This window comes from Lactuca saligna, chromosome 7, assembly GCF_052625555.1.
Source record: "Lactuca saligna cultivar CGN05327 chromosome 7, ASM5262555v1, whole genome shotgun sequence".
NCBI classification, from domain to species: Eukaryota; Viridiplantae; Streptophyta; class Magnoliopsida; order Asterales; family Asteraceae; genus Lactuca; species Lactuca saligna.
Window position 1 is genome coordinate 14,711,931 of NC_136423.1, and position 19,026 is coordinate 14,730,956.

At 36.5% G+C, this 19,026-nt stretch overlaps 1 long non-coding RNA gene across 1 annotated transcript; it reads right to left on the reverse strand.

Moving 5' to 3' along the window:
* Positions 1-293: 293 nt before the first annotated feature.
* Positions 294-2,879, reverse strand: LOC145005545 (uncharacterized). The gene is made up of 3 exons (XR_013662606.1): positions 2,416-2,879; positions 733-977; positions 294-641 (listed from the first exon to the last, which is right to left on the reverse strand). It is a non-coding gene; the product is annotated as an uncharacterized LOC145005545 (long non-coding RNA).
* Between the last annotated feature and the right edge of the window lie 16,147 nt (positions 2,880-19,026).

The following is a 19,026-nucleotide window of genomic DNA, read 5'->3' on the forward strand; positions in this document are numbered from 1 at the left end:
ATGCAGAAGGTGCTCTGCGGATCCTAAGTTCATTATTTTTAACCTTTTTTGTCAATTTTTTTACATAATCACATAAGGTATTAGTGTATTTAAAAAAAATTAATATTAATAAACAAAAATGAACGCAAAAAAGGAAAGAACGAAAAAAAATTAAAGAAATCAAAAAACAAAGATTCCGCAGAGCTCTAGAGGACACGCAGAGAGCCTTTAATGGATCCGTAGAGGGTGCTCTGCGGATCCTATAGAAATTTCATTATTTTTAACAATTTTTTGTCAAATTTTTTACATAATAATTACATAAGGTATTAGTGTATTTAAAAAAAATTAAAAATTAATATTAATAAACGAAACTGAACGCAAAAAAAACGAAAACCGAAAAAAAAAAATTAAAAAATTAAAAACCCCACATTCCGCAGAGCTGTAGAGGGATCCGCAGAGCTGTAGAGTGATCCGCAGAGCTGTAGAGTGATCCGCAGAGGGTGCTCTGTGGATCGTTGGTTATTTTCCGAAATCTTTTTTTTTCATGGTTATTTTTCTTTAAACCAATCCTATTTTTTGGTTATATCCTGAATTTTCTCACGATTTAAATATGAAGCCCCCAAGATAAAGGCATGTATTTCATTCATTCCTTCGGTCTTCACCTGTGTGAAAAAAATACCCAATCTGCTATTGTACGTCAATTTTTTTTATTAAATATGCATTGAAATTAAAAACTGTCGAAAGAAAACTTACCTCTGAAAGGTTTGTAACACGCAAAACAGCTACATTCATGTAGGTTCAAATCTGGAACGTTCCAAAATTCCAACCGGTTTCTAAAGGTCTTGCTTTTAGATTGTCAGTTCTTCGCAGACTTGGGGCTTGTTCCTGATTAGAGGTGAATTTTATGGAGGACAATTGATGCAACCTAGAACAGACTTGCTACCCTATATAACCTGAACCAAAGAATGCTCCAAGATAATCCAACCTTCTAACATACTCTGTATACAATTTAACCTGATTATGTTGCAACTTCAAATAAACCAATCAATCCATTTACACAATTCTGTGAATCAAAATATGCATTATACTTTAGAATATCTAAATTTTTTAATAAGTGATTCAAGAGATTGGATGCAGTTAAAGTTAAATATGGTAATTCCATTTTTTCTTTGATATGGAATCAAGAAGTTTACAATATGCATATTTCTAAATTCTAACTAAGGTTTTTATAAAGTAATATACAGGTGATGGGGAAATGGCTTTGAAAGATTTTGGTAATCAAGGTAATACAGAAAAAATTGCATCAACATTTCCCCTGATAACAACAGTAAACATCATGTTAGTAAGAAAGTTATTTACAAACAACAGGATTGCATACATGGATCTAATACTTGATTTATTTATCCTTATTTACAACAAAAATATTTGTGAGAATCAATTGACTTTCTCATGTGGGGTTGTCAAGGTTATAAATGAGTAACAATATTCTTCTAACGGACACAAGAAACCTAAAATTCAAGACTTGAAAATCTGATCAAGGAACACGCAGATTAGTAATGGAATTATCTTTATGTTCATGTTAAAGTGTTTTTGTTGCTAATACAAATCGACATGAAAATAATAATTTGCCACAATCATTCAGGTAAAAAGTTAAAAAAAAAACCCATGAAACAGGAATGATCAAAAGTCCACATTTATTTATGAAACATGTATATCATATAGGGCAGTACCTACTTTAAATCAAGGGTAACATGTAGAGAATATCAATTAGAGCAACAACTAAATCTAAAATATGAAGAAAAAGAGTGAAATTGTCGATCTTCATACCCAAAAAGTTAGCAACATCACTCAAAAACAAAATAGGATTAGAAAGAAGACCAATTGAACGAAAATCATAAGAAAATTGAAACAACCAACAACATATCGAAATTCCTCAGGCAACATGATACAGGCGGCATTTGGTGGAGGCATCAGAGCGCAGAAGGTTTTTGGTGAGAGAAATCCAATTCCTATATTATCGGATGAAGTCGTCGGGAGAATCAAACGAAGATAGCCAGAGACGAATGAAGAAGAAAGGGGTGGAGGAATTTACAAAGTGATGTCCATGTTTTTGTGGATTACAATATAAAAATGTTCAAAACGTAAACGTAGAAGGATAAAATAGTAATTATGTCCAAAGTGATGTGGTGAGAATCTGAAACCTTGGCAGTTTACTTTTCCCATACGTGTTGGGTTTTAATATATATATATATATATATATATATATATATATATATATATATATATATATATATATATATATATATATATATATATATATATATATATAATAATTGAAACTTATACATCTATCCCAGTTCATCCATCGATATCAGCCAACAAAGAGAGAGAGAGAGAGAGAGGGGGGAGCTGCCGGAGCATCCCCCATTTAATTACCTACAAATCGCCGGAGGAAGGCTGTCCCTCGCCATATTGCTCGTCGATCAGCACCGAGACCGAAGCCTTTTCCCCTTTTTCTTTCTCTTCGGCCACACCGGAACCCTCCCTTTCCACTGATCGAGCCCCTCGCACCCTCCACTTCTTCCGTCGAGCAAACCCACCGAAGATCTAGACTCGTCGCTACTGCTGCTCGCATTGCACCAGGCAGACCCGTTTATTATCCCCCTTCACACCCCGTTGCCGGACGAGAAGAAGAAGCCTCACCGCCTCCACCTCCTCGTGCGAGCTTCTCCTTTCTTTCAACAGAAGCCGTGCTGCTGCCTTCGTGCGCCTCTTCTCAACTGTAATCATCCGTTCCACTAACTTTGTTGATTCATTTCATCCTTCAACAAATGACGGGGACAAATGAGCCCTAACTTCCTTTAAGTTAGATCAGCCGATCGTCTACCAGGCTTCAACAAAACACGTTGATTTTGACCAAGTTAAAATTTAAAGAAACTCAAACTTGCATTTAACTTTATCAAAATCTACCTTCATTTGACAAATAACTACAAGATCAGTCTCAATACCCAAACATTGATTTCATTTATTTAAACCCCCCCCCCCCCCCCCCCCCCCCCCCCCCCCCTCTGGAGATTTCTTAACAAAATCAGTCCATTTCATAAACTTAAATTCCATTTAAACCATTTCAGTATCTCCTTTGAAATATATATTTATCCAATGCAGTCCTATTTTTGGTTAATTAAATTACCAAATCACCCCCCTAATAGTTTAAATCTTTACAAAATCGAGAAGTATTTCAAAGTTCAAGAATTGTGGATTTGCAGTTCACCGAATTCGAACGATTGGAATTCACGCTTCACTGGTGAGTGCTTACTATCCTTTTTTAATATTTTAATTATTTCGGTGGGGTGCCTAATTATTTTGTTGATACAAATCAATTTCTTTTTATGCGTAAATACAATAAATCTAGTTTATAAAAATATCATTATTTAACAATTTACCATTTTGTTACGAATAAACTAATATAAAATTTTTATGTACGTATTATGGTCATTTTAAAAACTTTGGGATGTCATCAATGCAGTGTATAAGTATAAACAGAAATAATACAGGTCTTACAAACATCTAATACTCTAATGGCCTATAATCCATAATCTAATCATCATGTCACACCCCCGATCGGCGACAGAAACATCGTGCTGTGTAAATTCATTCTTGTATCACAATTATCAAATATATATTGAACAGTACAAAACAATTTTATAAACTACATATCTTTATTGATGATAGAAAGTTACATTATTATTGTTTCCTAGTAATTATTACATAGTATCCGAAATATTGTACACGTGAGAACACATATATGTTCGATACAAACAGAAAGGATAATAGTAAAACTTCTCCTATTCGAGAAACATTCAGCTTATCAAGTTCATGAAAACATATGTATTTTGAAAATATGTCAATATAAAGTTGGTGAGTCCACATGTTTTGACTCCGAGTAAAATAGTATTTTTTTTTCCATGTTCAAAATTATAAAACATAGTTAAAATCTTATTTTTACTTATTAAATAATTGATATACCTAAAATCTCCATATACTTAAATCAAAGAAGGTTATTACGTATAAATCTTATTTCAATTCTATTACGTATAAATCTTATTTCAATTACTACTTAATGAATAAGTAGAATACCTACAAGTTCCTTGTACCTAAAGTATAAGTGTTTAGGAATAAATTGAAGAAATATACAAAAGTTTGAGGCCCACGATGTAAGCATAATGTATCAGCCGATCGTCTCCCTGGCTTCAACAAAAACATGTTGATTTTGACCAAGTCAAAATCTAAAGAGACTCAAACTTGCATTTAAATTTATCAAAATCTACCTTCATTTGACAAATACCTTACAAGATCAGTCTCATTACCCAAACATTGATTTCATTTATTAAAAACAGTCTCCCCCCCCCCCCCCCCCTCTGGAGATTTCTTAAAAAAATCAGCCCGTTTCGTAAACTTAAATTCCATTTAAACCATTTCAGTCCCTCCCTTGAAATATTTTAACAAAATAGTCCTCATGACCGCGTAAGATAGACCGGAGGGTAAGTAGGCACCCCAGAATGACCTAACACGGGCAGGCCAGCACCCTAGAATGGCTTGACATAGGTAGGTCAACACCCTAGAATGGCTTGACACGAGTAGGTCGAGCACCATAAAACTGCCCGACAGTATGTATGGTTGTATGGTATGCGGTATGATGGGGGAACTCACTAAACTTCATGTTTTTGGTTTCAGGTGCCTCTTCAACTAAGACGAAGGAATCGGCATGGTAGTAGCGCATCGCACACATATGATTTCCACGTTGAGAACCATGGGATTGTACTCTGAAATTTTACTATTTTATGTTTTTGTTTTCGAGACTTGTGATTTGTGACTTGATGTTTTGAAATGATAGCACCGATGTTTTCCATAAACTATTTTCATAAGTAATGTAATTAAATAAAAAAATTGGGTCTCGATTTTGGGATGTTACGGACAGAATATATATGACATTTTAATTTTGAGAGAATGCATACCATATTTTAAATTGACAATGTGGGTTGTGACAGAATAATCAGTGCAACTACATTATCAGTTAATAGTACTTGATCCATTCTACAAGAATAATCAAGTAGCACGTTGGATCATGAATGATTCAAATCCTTATTATTTTTTAATCATATTTAAGCCATTATGTAGGAATGTATGAATAAAGAATTACACACAAACTCCAAAGACATGTAAGCATTACACATCTAAAAACAACTAATATGTTGATTAAAAAAAGTTATTGTAATATTTATCATCTTACCTTACGAAAGCTTTAGCATTCCAAATCCAAAACAAAATACACAAACAAATTAACTTTTAAATATATACTTATGATTTGAAAAAATTCTTCTTTTTATACTACACGAGATAAAAATTGAATACGTACTTGAAATCAATGGTTAGTGTCTTCAAATATTAATCAAACTTTTTTTTCAATGGGATGTAGTTGTAGGTTTTGTTATAGTTTTGTATAAGAAACCCAAACCTCTTCTTATTATTGTAAGTTGTGTTTGTAATGGTTTTGAAACATGAAACCCATGCTCCAAATTCCTAAAGATGCAACTTGGAACAAAATCTCGATGGTTTTTTATTTCAAATTCAATTTAGTTACAAGGTCTATACAACTGATCGAGGAGACCGTAGCAATGAACCCTAAAAACATAACAGAGAAAAAATTGAGTTACTTGTTGATACGTCAACACAGAAGAATCATAGATACGCATAAGAGAGTGGTAAGGTTTCCTCCTAGGATGTGTGTCATAATCGATGGGAAATGGTGCCGACTCCGACTCTCCTCTCTTTTTCAATCACTAGAGGTTTGAAATGGGATAGAATGCTTGTCGATTGTGCAGGGGAAACAAGATGATGAAGGCTCGGTGTTTTTGTAGGGTTAACAAACTAATTTTTCTAATTTAAAGGATATTAAATGTTTTAAATATTTACCATAATTAAGTGTAGTCAAGATTACTATTATACCCTTTTATGATTTATTATTGAACTTATTTTTGCTTAATTCTGATTGGTTGTTAGAGGCACATAATACTTATTGAAAACATATGAATCTAACTCTCTCTCTATCTCTCTCTCTCTCTCTCTCTATATATATATATATATATATATATATATATATATATATATACACACACACATACTAGGTGTGAGACTCATGTATTATACGTATTTATTAAAAATATAATGATATAAAGGTGAAATATTAAGCGTTTAAACTTAAAGTACTATTTTTACATAAATACAAACTAAAGTACTACTTTTACATAAATGAAAACGAAATGATAAATAACTAAGTAATTCAATGTATACTAATAAAAAACTATTCACATATTCTAAATAATTGTGTTGAATATGAAGATGTCAACATTAAACGTTTTTTAAAGTAAACTTTTGAAATAAGTACAAACGAAGTGATGAATAAATAGGTAACTGAATCTATACTAATAAAAAAAAACTATTGATATATTGTAAATAATGTTATGAATCATTTATTTCCAAAGACTTATTTGAATACAAAATTAGATGTTTTATTGCTAAGTTTACTATCATTGTTTAAAAAATTAGAAGATATAAGTTACACTAAAAATAAAAAAATATTTGCAACTTAACATATATATTAAGAAAAAAAGAGAAAATAAGTGAAGTGATATCATTGGAAATGATATATAATGGATTTATCAAATAAAAATTGGAAATAGAATAAAATGAATGTGATCATGATAAACATTAAGTATGAAATAATAACAATACTTAATACAAATATGTATTGGTTATTTCACAAAAAGCTACCCATAATAAATTTAGCAATTAACTAACCAAAAATGTTTAACACAAATTTACCGATGAAAAGTCAAATAAATTGCATGATAAAAAAAGAAATATTGTTTGGTGTGGTGGACATAATATTTTGTTATCCAAATATAATTTTTTAAGTTTTCTTTTTTCTTTAACATCGTTAGATAATGGACTTATAATATTAAAATTGAAAGAAAATTGGAAATTTTTATGTTGATATCCATATGATATAATTTGGGTTGGCATTTTGTCCACTGACAATATACGTAGAATTATTTGGTTACTTAACATGAAAATTAGATACGATACAAAACAATATTTTTATAAGAAAAAATAAATTTAGAAAATGAATGGCAATAAAATTAATTTTACTTGAAGATAAACAATTACCAATTTCAATGATAGACATAACATTGGATTTTCTATTATCCATAAGTAATTTGCTTTGTTTTCATATGTGTTTAGGGTCGGTCGAATTCATATCGTATTGAAATCTATAAAACAATATTAGTTATTTTAACATAATTGTATTGAAAAAGTGTTAATTTGTTTTACCAATTAACATAGTAAAATGGAGATATTACAAAGTAAAATGTATATATAACTAAAAATGATGTTTATATATGAAAATTTTGTATTTGCAAGTACAAAGCCTAAAAAGCAAATTTGCATTTTTTTTTTAAATTGTATTAAATGTATGTTAAAAATATATTGTAATTAAATGTCATGTAATAACATATATATATATATATATATATATATATATATATATATATATATATATATATATATATATACACCTTAATAAGCTTTTAACTTGCTTTGCTGAATTTTAAGAGATACAAATCTTTACTACATATTTACAATTATTTTATGCATTAAAAAATATCTGGTCAATATTTGACAAAGTCAAGAAAGCTCTTATCGCCTCTTATAATGCTTTATTGTTTTGACCTGACTCATTATCTTATCCCAACATTTCCCTATATCTCGGTAGTTCTGTTCATTGTTCATACAAATACACAATCATATAGATGCTCCCCGTCACTCCCTCTTCACATTGATCTGGCATGGCTCTCTCTAGAAACCTTAGCCGTCGACCTTTATCTCCCATCTTCGGATCCTCCCGTGGTAGAATTTTGATAACCTTAGCGTCCCTCCTTCAAGTCTCTGCCATCATCACCAAACCCCCACCATCTTTGCTTCAGCCTCCCACTGCCACCACACCACCATCACTTCACATATTTTCCCTCCTTCAAGTCCCTCGCTGTCACACCCCGAAAACCGAAGGCGGAATACATTTACGGGGTTGACTACCGTGTTGAGTATCAAATCCAATGTACATAGTAAGCAAAGTAAAACAAGCATTACATTACATAATAACAGTTTTACAGTTATTTCAAAAGTAAAGTTTGTACAGTTGTGATACATAGTATATATAGACAAAATGTAACGGGTCTTCATGAACACCGTCTTCATGCAAAAGGATCTTCGGGTACCTGTTCTAACGCTGACCTGAGAACACAAGCGGTTTGAAAATCAGCATAAAGCTGGTGAGTTCATAAGCGGTTTTGTTTTACGAAAATGTATCGGTTTCCTTTCTGTTTCTGAAATGTTATGTACACCAAGAAAATCCCGTATTTTCTTAAAAGTTGGTTATTGTTTCACAAATGTAAAGTATAGTAAGTTTGTACACTGAAAACATGTTTACTCATGTGAAAATGTATAGTTGGTTATCTGAATGGTTTAACTGTTCTGTTTACTTATCATGTGTTACCAGGAAAGTCCCATACTTTCCTTATTGTATGTTACAAATTGTAAAAGATGTAATGTTATCCATTCCGTGACTCTTTCTAGTTATGTAAGTATTACCCAGGAAAGCCCCATGCTTTCCTGCATGTATGTATCTTATGTAAACGATGTGAAACATGTAAAAGATGTAATCGTGATTAGATTCCATGTTTTCCCCAGGAAGGTCCCGTACCTTCCTGAATGTTAGTTACAGTAAGTAAAACATGTAAAAGATGTATAAAGTAATCCATTATTACTGTAAGTAAATCTCTGTTATCCTAATTGCGAGTTCCATAACCATACAATAGACTGAAACCTGTGGCAATAAGTAGTCCACATGTGGCAATAAGTTGTCCACATACTTATGACTTTCGTCACCCTTGAACCATTTCGGTTCGGCTGTAGCTAGCATCCAGGAGTGGGGTAGTCAGCCCCGTATAGATCTATACACTCAAGTCACGCTCTCTAAATACCAGAGATTCTGGTTATGGGTGTAGTCCTCCACTCGCGTAATCCAGGTGGAGTGTTCTCCGAGGACGTGTCTCCAATCGTACCGGAATAATAAATTTACTAGTAATAATATGAAAGTCCTCCACTCGCGTATGTGCGTGGAGTGTTACCGAGGACAAAACAGTGTACAGGTATTATATTCAAATGTTTTAATGTCATGCTTTTAACTGATAAAATGTGGAAAACCCTTTGTGAAATACATGTAAACATACTAGTTTAAAGACTTATTTCACAAATATATGTTACGTGATCTGTATGTTCGATCTGTTATCAGTTGTGGTAATCAGTTATAAAAGCATACGAAATGTGAAATACACATTTAAAAACATGTTTTGAGTACAAGAATTCCCTTGTACTTTGCTTGTGTTCCCCCTGAAAACAGTGAAAACAGTGAAAAAGGGTAGGGGTATGAACTCACCGGACTCGGAAACGTGTCGGTTTTGAATGCTAGACATCGGTTCGGGGTTTGATTACTCGCGATGACCCTATGTAAAATGATATAATTTCCATATATATACAATTAGAGATACATTCACTAATCATATGGAACATTACACTCCAATGAGGTTAAACACCTCAAAACGAGCGTTTGGAGTGACCCGGGTGACATCTTTGGATTTGTAATGACACAAGGGACTTGGGACTTGAGTTTACTCCCCATAAGTAAACATTTTAAAGAGTTTACAACAATGGAACACCCACATACATGAGTTTACGGCCGTAAACTCATGTGGGTGAGGTTTTGGTGTTTTAAAGGCTCAATTGGACTTAGGGATTGCTAGGAATGATTATCTAAACACCTTGGAACACTTGAAATGGATTTAAAACATTTAAAACATGAGTTTACGGCCACACTCATAGAGTTTACAGCCGTAAACTCACAATGGCTTTGAAAATTTGATTTAAGCTACTTAGGGTAATCACATGTGATTCAAACTAATTTTCTAGGCATTGATATGATTTTAGAACATCAATTAAGACCTTTTGTTGGAGTTTACGGCCTAGAGGAATGTTCTAAGGCCGTAAACTCTCTTTTACCTTTGAAAAAGATAGTTTTTGGTGCTTAAAACAATCACATGTGATTCTAGAATTTTGTACAAGCCATTTGGGTGTGTTTGATGCATCTTAAACATTGTTTTATGAGTTTACGGCCAAGGGTATGTTCCTAGGCCGTAAACTCTCATAAATCATACTTTTGTTGTGTTTCAATCCTTTAAACCATTTTTAGATGCATCTAGATTTTACCACAAAGCCATAGATTGAGTTTGGAAGCATTTGAACATGTTTAAAGGCCTTAAATCACCCTTTTAGAGGAGTTTACGGCCCAAGAGAGTGTCTTGGCCGTAAACTCTTCTTTGTTACTCAAAAATCAATTTTAAAGTGTTCTAAGTCTATATTAGCAAGTCCAAGGTTTATGTCTAAGTCCCAACTAGGTTTTGGAAGGGTTAATTGGCTTAAATACCCCTTGTATATGAGTTTACGGCCCAAGAGAGTTCCTTGGCCGTAAACTCACTTTTTTCCCTCTAAATCCATGTTCTACATGTTATGAGTTCTTTCCTTTAAGCCCTTAAGTCATATCTAATGTCCAACTATGCAAAAGAAGGGTTTTAGGGCTTAAAAACCCTTGAAATGTGAGTTTACGGCCCATGAATGTTCCATGGCCGTAAACTCATGAATGTTGGCCTATTTCATGATTTAAACTCGAAATTGGATGCCAAATATGTTATAGATTAAGACTAGGAAGGTACCTTAGAGATTAGAAGCCTTAATTTTGAGCTTTGACCTCTTAAACTTGGATTAGGAGAGAGGTGGGTAATGTTTAGTGATAATTTGACCAAAGGCTTCAAATGAAGTCCTAAACACGTTTATATAGTGTTTAAGTTTTGGACACGGTGGAATTTTACCCGATACCGGCGTTAGACGGGGTTTTTGGTCGTACCCGATTGAGTTACCGTAACCCGATACGGTAAATTCTAGAATTATTCCGATCACTAAAGTTGGGTGTTAAAATGATTTCTAAAGGTATTAAGACACCCATTAAGTCATTTTAAATGTGTACTAGATAATGACTTAATTAAACGGAGAAATCGGAAATCGGAAATCGGAATGACGATCGGTTGCGCGAATTGAATTATGAAAGAGTTACATTAAAATGATGCAGAAATTTCGGGTTGTTACATTATCCCCCCGTTAAAGGGAATTTCGTCCCGAAATTCAAGTTTAGAACATAAGACAAGATACAAATCATGGATAAGAAAAGAGTTGTGGATACTTCTGTTTCATGGAGTCTTCCCGTTCCCAAGTGAATTCCGGTCTCCGCTTGGCATTCCAGCGAACCTTCACTAACGGGATGCGACTTTGTTTTGTACGTTTGACTTCTCGATCCATGATTTCGATCGGTTCCTCCACAAAGTTGAGGTTTTCGTTGATCTCGATCTCGTCTAAGGGAATTGTTAGTGTTTCATCGGATAGGCACTTTTTAAGATTTGAAACATGAAAGACAGGATGAATGTTACTGAGTTCGTGAGGTAAATGAAGTTTATAGGCAACTAGACCAATCCTGGAGAGGATCTCAATGGGTCCAATATACCTTGGATTAAGTTTCCCACGCTTGCCAAAGCGTACAGTGCCTTTCCAGGGCGAGACTTTTAACAGGACACGGTCTCCAACCTGGAATTCTAATGGTTTCCGACGATTATCAGCGCAACTCTTTTGACGATCACGTGAGGCTTTCAGTCGGTTACGGATTTGAATGATCTTTTCGGTGGTTTCGCGGATGATTACAGGACCAGTGAGAGCACTGTCGGGGACTCGATTCCTAGCTAACTGTGTATCCCCTACCTCGGCCCAGCACAAAGGAGATCTGCACTTACGACCGTATAGGGCTTCGAACGGAGCAGCCCTAATACTGGTGTGGTAACTGTTGTTGTATGAGAACTCGATCAAGGATAGGTGTGTATCCCACGACTTTCCAAAGTCAATGACACATGCCCGAAGCATGTCCTCCAGGGTTTGGATTGTTCTCTCACTCTGTCCATCGGTCTGAGGATGATACGTCGTGCTCATATCTAGTTTGGTTCCAAGAGCTTTCTGAAGAGATTGCCAGAATCTGGAGGTAAACCTACTATCTCGATCGGAGATAATGGATACAGGTACACCATGAAGACGCACTACCTCCTGGATGTAGATTCGTGCGAGTTTCTCCATCTTGTATGATTCTTTAATTGGGATGAAGTGAGCGGATTTTGACAAACGATCGACAATTACCCAAATGGTATCGTACCCACTAGAACACTTGGGTAGTTTGGTGATGAAATCCATGGTAATCATCTCCCATTTCCACTCGGGAATCTCGGGTTGTTGGAGTAGACCTGAAGGCTTCTGATGTTCGACTTTGACTTTGGCGCAAGTCAGACACTTGCCCACAAATGTAGCTATCTCAGCTTTCATGTTTGGCCACCAGTATTGCCTCTTGAGATCCAGGTACATCTTATCCGAACCTGGGTGAACAGAGTATTTAGTTCTGTGTGCTTCCTCCATGACTATTTCCCTGAATCCACCGGATTTGGGAATCCAGATTTGATTCATGAAACAGTGAACTCTGTCTCCTCTGATCTCAAGTTTCTTTTCCATTCCTCTCAAGGTTTCATCTGACACGTTTTCAGGTTTGAGGGTTGCATACTGAGCTTCTCGGATTTGCGTAGGTAAGTTGGAATGGATGGTCATCGTCTGGTTCTTCACTTTGTGGCTTGTACTATCCTTTCGGCTAAGGGCATCTGCTACCACATTGGCCTTGCCGGGGTGGTAACGGATTTCACACTCATAGTCACTGAGTAATTCTACCTATCGCCGTTGCCTCATGTTTAAGTCTTTTTGATTAAAGATGTGCTGCAGACTCTTGTGATCAGTGAAGATTGTGCACTTGGTTCCGTAGAGATAATGTCTCCAAATCTTCAATGCGAAGACTACTGCTCCTAGCTCCAAGTCGTGTGTGGTATAGTTGATCTCGTGTGCTTTTAGCTGTCTAGAGGCATAGGCAATCACCTTTCCTCTTTGCATAAGCACACAGCCTAAACCTTGATTAGACGCGTCGCAATAGACAACGAAGTCCTCTGTCCCTTCAGGCAGAGACAGAACAGGCGCGCTGCATAAGGCTCTCTTCAACGTTTGGAATGCAGTTTCTTGCTTATCACTCCAACAAAAGGGTACACCTTTCTGTGTTAGAGTAGTTAACGGTTTGGCGATTTTGGAAAAATTCTGAATGAATCATCGATAGTAGCCGGCGAGACCTAAGAATTGACGAATTTCCGTGGGTGTTTTCGGTGCCGACCAACTCTCTATCGCTTTAATCTTGGAAGGATCTACATGAATACCCTCCTTGCTTACTACGTGACCGAGGAAAGTTACCTTCCGTAACCAGAATTCGCATTTGGAAAATTTTGCGTAAAGCTTTTCGGATCTAAGGGTTTCCAACACTAGCCTCAAGTGTTGTTTATGGTCTTCTTCACTTCGGGAGTAGACGAGGATGTCATCAATGAACACGATAACGAATTTGTCTAGGAAGGGACGGCACACCCGATTCATCAGGTCCATGAACACAGCCGGTGCATTGGTTAGACCGAAGGGCATCACTACAAACTCGTAGTGTCCATACCGAGTCCTAAAAGCTGTCTTGGGAACATCATTCTCCTGGACTCGTAACTGATGGTACCCCGACCGAAGGTCTATCTTAGAGAAGTAACTGGCTCCCTAGAGTTGATCGAAGAGGTCGTCTATTCTTGGAAGAGGATATCGGTTCTTAACGGTTAACTTGTTCAGCTCACGATAGTCGATACACATCCGAAAGGATCCATCTTTCTTTTTGACAAACAGAATCGGAGCTCCCCAGGGTGAGGAACTCGGCCTAATGAATCCTTTACTGAGCAACTCATTGAGTTGACTGGATAACTCCTGCATTTCTGCGGGAGCTAAGCGATACGGAGATTTTGCTACGGGAGTAGCTCCAGGAATTAGGTCAATACGGAACTCGACCTGACGCTCAGGAGGAATTCCTGGAAGTTCTTCGGGAAACACATCGGGAAAGTTACAGACTTCGGGAATGCTCGTGAGGTCTCTAACTTCTTGTTTTTCATTGATCACATGAGCTAAGAATGCAACACACTCCTTTCGAAGGAGCTTTCGAGCTTTGATGCAAGAAATGATATGAAGGTTGGAACTGGGTTTATCGCCATAGACTACGAGAGTTTGATTCGAAGGAAGATTGAGACGGATAGCTTTTTCGTAACAAAGAATGTCAGCATGATTGGGACTCAACCAATCCATGCCAACGATAACATCAAAGCTCTTAATGGAAACGGGCATGAGATCTATAGGAAATGAGTGATCATTTAGGGTAAGCGTACAACCTATGAATACGTCGTTAGCGCTTTCTTTCTCACCATTATCCATCTCGACGGTAAACGTTTCAGTTAGTGGTTGAGGATTTGGTTTTAGATTATGTTTGAATGCATGACTAACAAAACTCCTTTCAGCACCGAATCGAAAAGAATACTAGCATATGAGTTGTCGAGAAGGAACGTACCCGAAACAACAGTGGGATCGGCAACTGCTTCCTCCCTTCCCATGGTCAGAACCCTTCCAGTGTTACCAGCAGTTGACTTCTTGGGACAATCCCTTTTAAAGTGCCTAACTTCGCCACAGTTGTAGCAGGCTTGACTAACACCTGCTCCCGATGATTGATTAGCTGATTGGGTAAGAGTTCTGCAGTATCGAACTGTGTGCCCTTTCTTACCACAGTTGGTGCAAGACAATTCTCGACAAGGACCAGGATGATGATGGTATTTACACTTGTCACACAGAGGGAGGTTACCAACATATTTACTGGTAGGAGTTGAGGCAGTGGATCCCATGGCAGAAACAGCAACAACAGGAGTAGCAGTAGCAGCATGGACTGCTACCGTTTGTTGTTTCTTAAATGATCCTTGAGAAGATTGACCTTTCTTCTTTTTCCAGAATTTCCTCTTTTCACCACTCCTTTGAGTCGGCTCAGAAGTGGTAGTGATTTCCTTAATATCGTCGTTGTGATCAATTAGAATTTGTGCTAAGGTCTTGGCACTATCATAGGTATCCGGACGAGCAGCCAAAACATGACTCTTTATTGGTTGAGATAATCCCCAAACAAACCTTTCGATCTTTTTGTTTTCAGGAGTGACTAACCCCGGGCAGAGAAGTGCGAGATCGTCAAATCGGGAAGTATATGCAGCAATGTCGGAACCTTTCATCTTCAGGTTCCAGAGCTCGTGCTCTAATTTCTGCATTTCACCACGGGGGCAATACTCAGCAATGAGAAGTTCCTTCATGGCTTCCCAGCCCATGGCATTGGCTACGGGTAAGGTCAGAGATTTGACTCGGCCATTCCACCAAGTCAAAGCTTTATCCGCGAAGGTACAGGCTGCAAATTTGACTTTATCGGATTCCGCACAAGCACAGATTTCAAAGATGGACTCGATTTTCTCGAACCATCGAGATAAAGAAATGACACCTCCAGCGCCATTAAAGGATGTTGGTTTCGCATTCATGAAATCCTTATAGGAACCCCCTCTTTGGTGTCCCTGGCTACTCTCAGGGTTTTGAGATTGAGTACCACCACCTGAACCACTAGGGTTCATTTGTGACATAGCTGCTACCATTGCAACTGTCATCATTGTCTGGACTGATGCTAAGTCAAACTGGGGAGGAGGTGGCGGCGAAGAAGGATTGTCGCTGTTCTTTGAGCTAGGTCTCTTTCGGGGAGGCATCTTGATCTAATAAGATCAAGGAAAAGAGGATGGTAAGTCCTTTACATTGAATCGATAGATATGACAGTTATATGATTCGAGTAAGCGATAAAGCAGGAAAGAGTTATCGAACAGATAATTTATCGCTAAGAGTGATCACAGAGAACTACTCGAATGAGGGTTATTACAGAGGATCGAGGTCGAGAAATACTCCCATAGTATTTCATGAATTGTTTACGACAATGATTCGATGTTTGGGATATTAGGGTAAGTTTTAGGCATGCCACATACCGCAATCACTCCCAAGCACATGTTGGTCGTGTCTCGAATGAATATAGTTGGCCAGGCCATATTGACCCTAGACACGACTACATAACTGCCCAGGTTTAACCGTAGTACACAACACCCATTTACTTATGTTCTGTTCTACTTGTGGTTACGGATGGCGACGGTTCGGTATACTTGTATACTTTTGAAAATACTTGTAGTTTGAAGATACTTTTAATTCAGAGCACTTAGGCCCTTTAGTGTTTATAGTTTTATACCATGTAAGGTTTGGTATACTTTATTCACTATAAACAAGGGCTCTGATACCAATCTGTCACACCCCGAAAACCGAAGGCGGAATACATTTACGGGGTTGACTACCGTGTTGAGTATCAAATCCAATGTACATAGTAAGCAAAGTAAAACAAGCATTACATTACATAATAACAGTTTTACAGTTATTTCAAAAGTAAAGTTTGTACAGTTGTGATACATAGTATATATAGAAAAAATGTAACGGGTCTTCATGAACACCGTCTTCATGCAAAAGGATCTTCGGGTACCTGTTCTAACGCTGACCTGAGAACACAAGCGGTTTGAAAATCAGCATAAAGCTGGTGAGTTCATAAGCGGTTTTGTTTTACGAAAATGTATCGGTTTCCTTTCTGTTTCTGAAATGTTATGTACACCAAGAAAATCCCGTATTTTCTTAAAAGTTGGTTATTGTTTCACAAATGTAAAGTATAGTAAGTTTGTACACTGAAAACATGTTTACTCATGTGAAAATGTATAGTTGGTTATCTGACTGGTTTAACTGTTCTGTTTACTTATCATGTGTTACCAGGAAAGTCCCATACTTTCCTTATTGTATGTTACAAATTGTAAAAGATGTAATGTTATCCATTCCGTGACTCTTTCTAGTTATGTAAGTATTACCCAGGAAAGCCCCATGCTTTCCTGCATGTATGTATCTTATGTAAACGATGTGAAACATGTAAAAGATGTAATCGTGATTAGATTCCATGTTTTCCCCAGGAAGGTCCCGTACCTTACTGAATGTTAGTTACAGTAAGTAAAAGATGTAAAAGATGTAAACGATGTATAAAGTAATTCATTATTACTGTAAGTAAATCTCTGTTATCCTAATTGCGAGTTCCATAACCATACAATAGACTGAAACCTGTGGCAATAAGTAGTCCACATGTGGCAATAAGTCGTCCACATACTTATGACTTTCGTCACCCTTGAACCATTTCGGTTCGGCTGTAGCTAGCAGCCAGGTGTGGGGTAGTCAGCCCCGTATAGATCTATACACTCAAGTCACGCTCTCTAAATACCAGAGATTCTGGTTATGGGTGTAGTCCTCCACTCGCGTAATCCAGGTGGAGTGTTCTCCGAGGACGTGTCTCCAATCGTACCGGAATAACAAATTTACTAGTAATAATATGAAAGTCCTCCACTCGCGTATGTGCGTGGAGTGTTACCGAGGACAAAAAAGTGTACAGGTATTATATTCAAATGTTTTAATGTCATGCTTTTAACTGATAAAATGTGGAAAACCCTTTGTGAAATACATGTAAACATACTAGTTTAAAGACTTATTTCACAAATATATGTTACGTGATCTGTATGTTCGATCTGTTATCAGTTGTGGTAATCAGTTATAAAAGCATACGAAATGTGAAATACACATTTAAAAACATGTTTTGAGTACAAGAATTCCCTTGTACTTTGCTTGTGTTCCCCCTGAAAACAGTGAAAACAGTGAAAAAGGGTAGGGGTATGAACTCACCGGACTCGGAAACGTGTCGGTTTTGAATGCTAGACGTCGGTTCGGGGTTTGATTACTCGCGATGACCCTATGTAAAATGATATAATGTCCATATATATACAATTAGAGATACATTCACTAATCATATGGAACATTACACTCCAATGAGGTTAAACACCTCAAAACGAGCGTTTGGAGTGACCCGGGTGACATCTTTGGATTTGTAATGACACAAGGGACTTGGGACTTGAGTTTACTCCCCATAAGTAAACATTTTAAAGAGTTTACAACAATGGAACACCCACATACATGAGTTTACGGCCGTAAACTCATGTGGGTGAGGTTTTGGTGTTTTAAAGGCTCAATTGGACTTAGGGATTTCTAGGAATGATTATCTAAACACCTTGGAACACTTGAAATGGATTTAAAACATTTAAAACATGAGTTTACGGCCACACTCATAGAGTTTACGGCCGTAAACTCACAATGGCTTTGAAAATTTGATTTAAGCTACTTAGGGTAATCACATGTGATTCAAACTAATTTTCTAGGCATTGATATGATTTTAGAACATCAATTAAGACCTTTGTTGGAGTTTACGGCCTAGAGGAATGTTCTAAGGCCGTAAACTCTCTTTTACCTTTGAAAAAGATAGTTTTTGGTGCTTAAAACAATCACATGTGATTCTAGAATTTTGTACAAGCCATTTGGGTGTGTTTGATGCATCTTAAACATTGTTTTATGAGTTTACGGCCAAGGGTATGTTCCTAGGCCGTAAACTCTCATAAATCATACTTTTGTTGTGTTTCAATCCTTTAAACCATTTTTAGATGCATCTAGATTTTACCACAAAGCCATAGATTGAGTTTGGAAGCATTTGAACATGTTTAAAGGCCTTAAATCACCCTTTTAGAGGAGTTTACGGCCCAAGAGAGTGTCTTGGCCGTAAACTCTTCTTTGTTACTCAAAAATCAATTTTAAAGTGTTCTAAGTCTAGATTAGCAAGTCCAAGGTTTATGTCTAAGTCCCAACTAGGTTTTGGAAGGGTTAATTGGCTTAAATACCCCTTGTATATGAGTTTACGGCCCAAGAGAG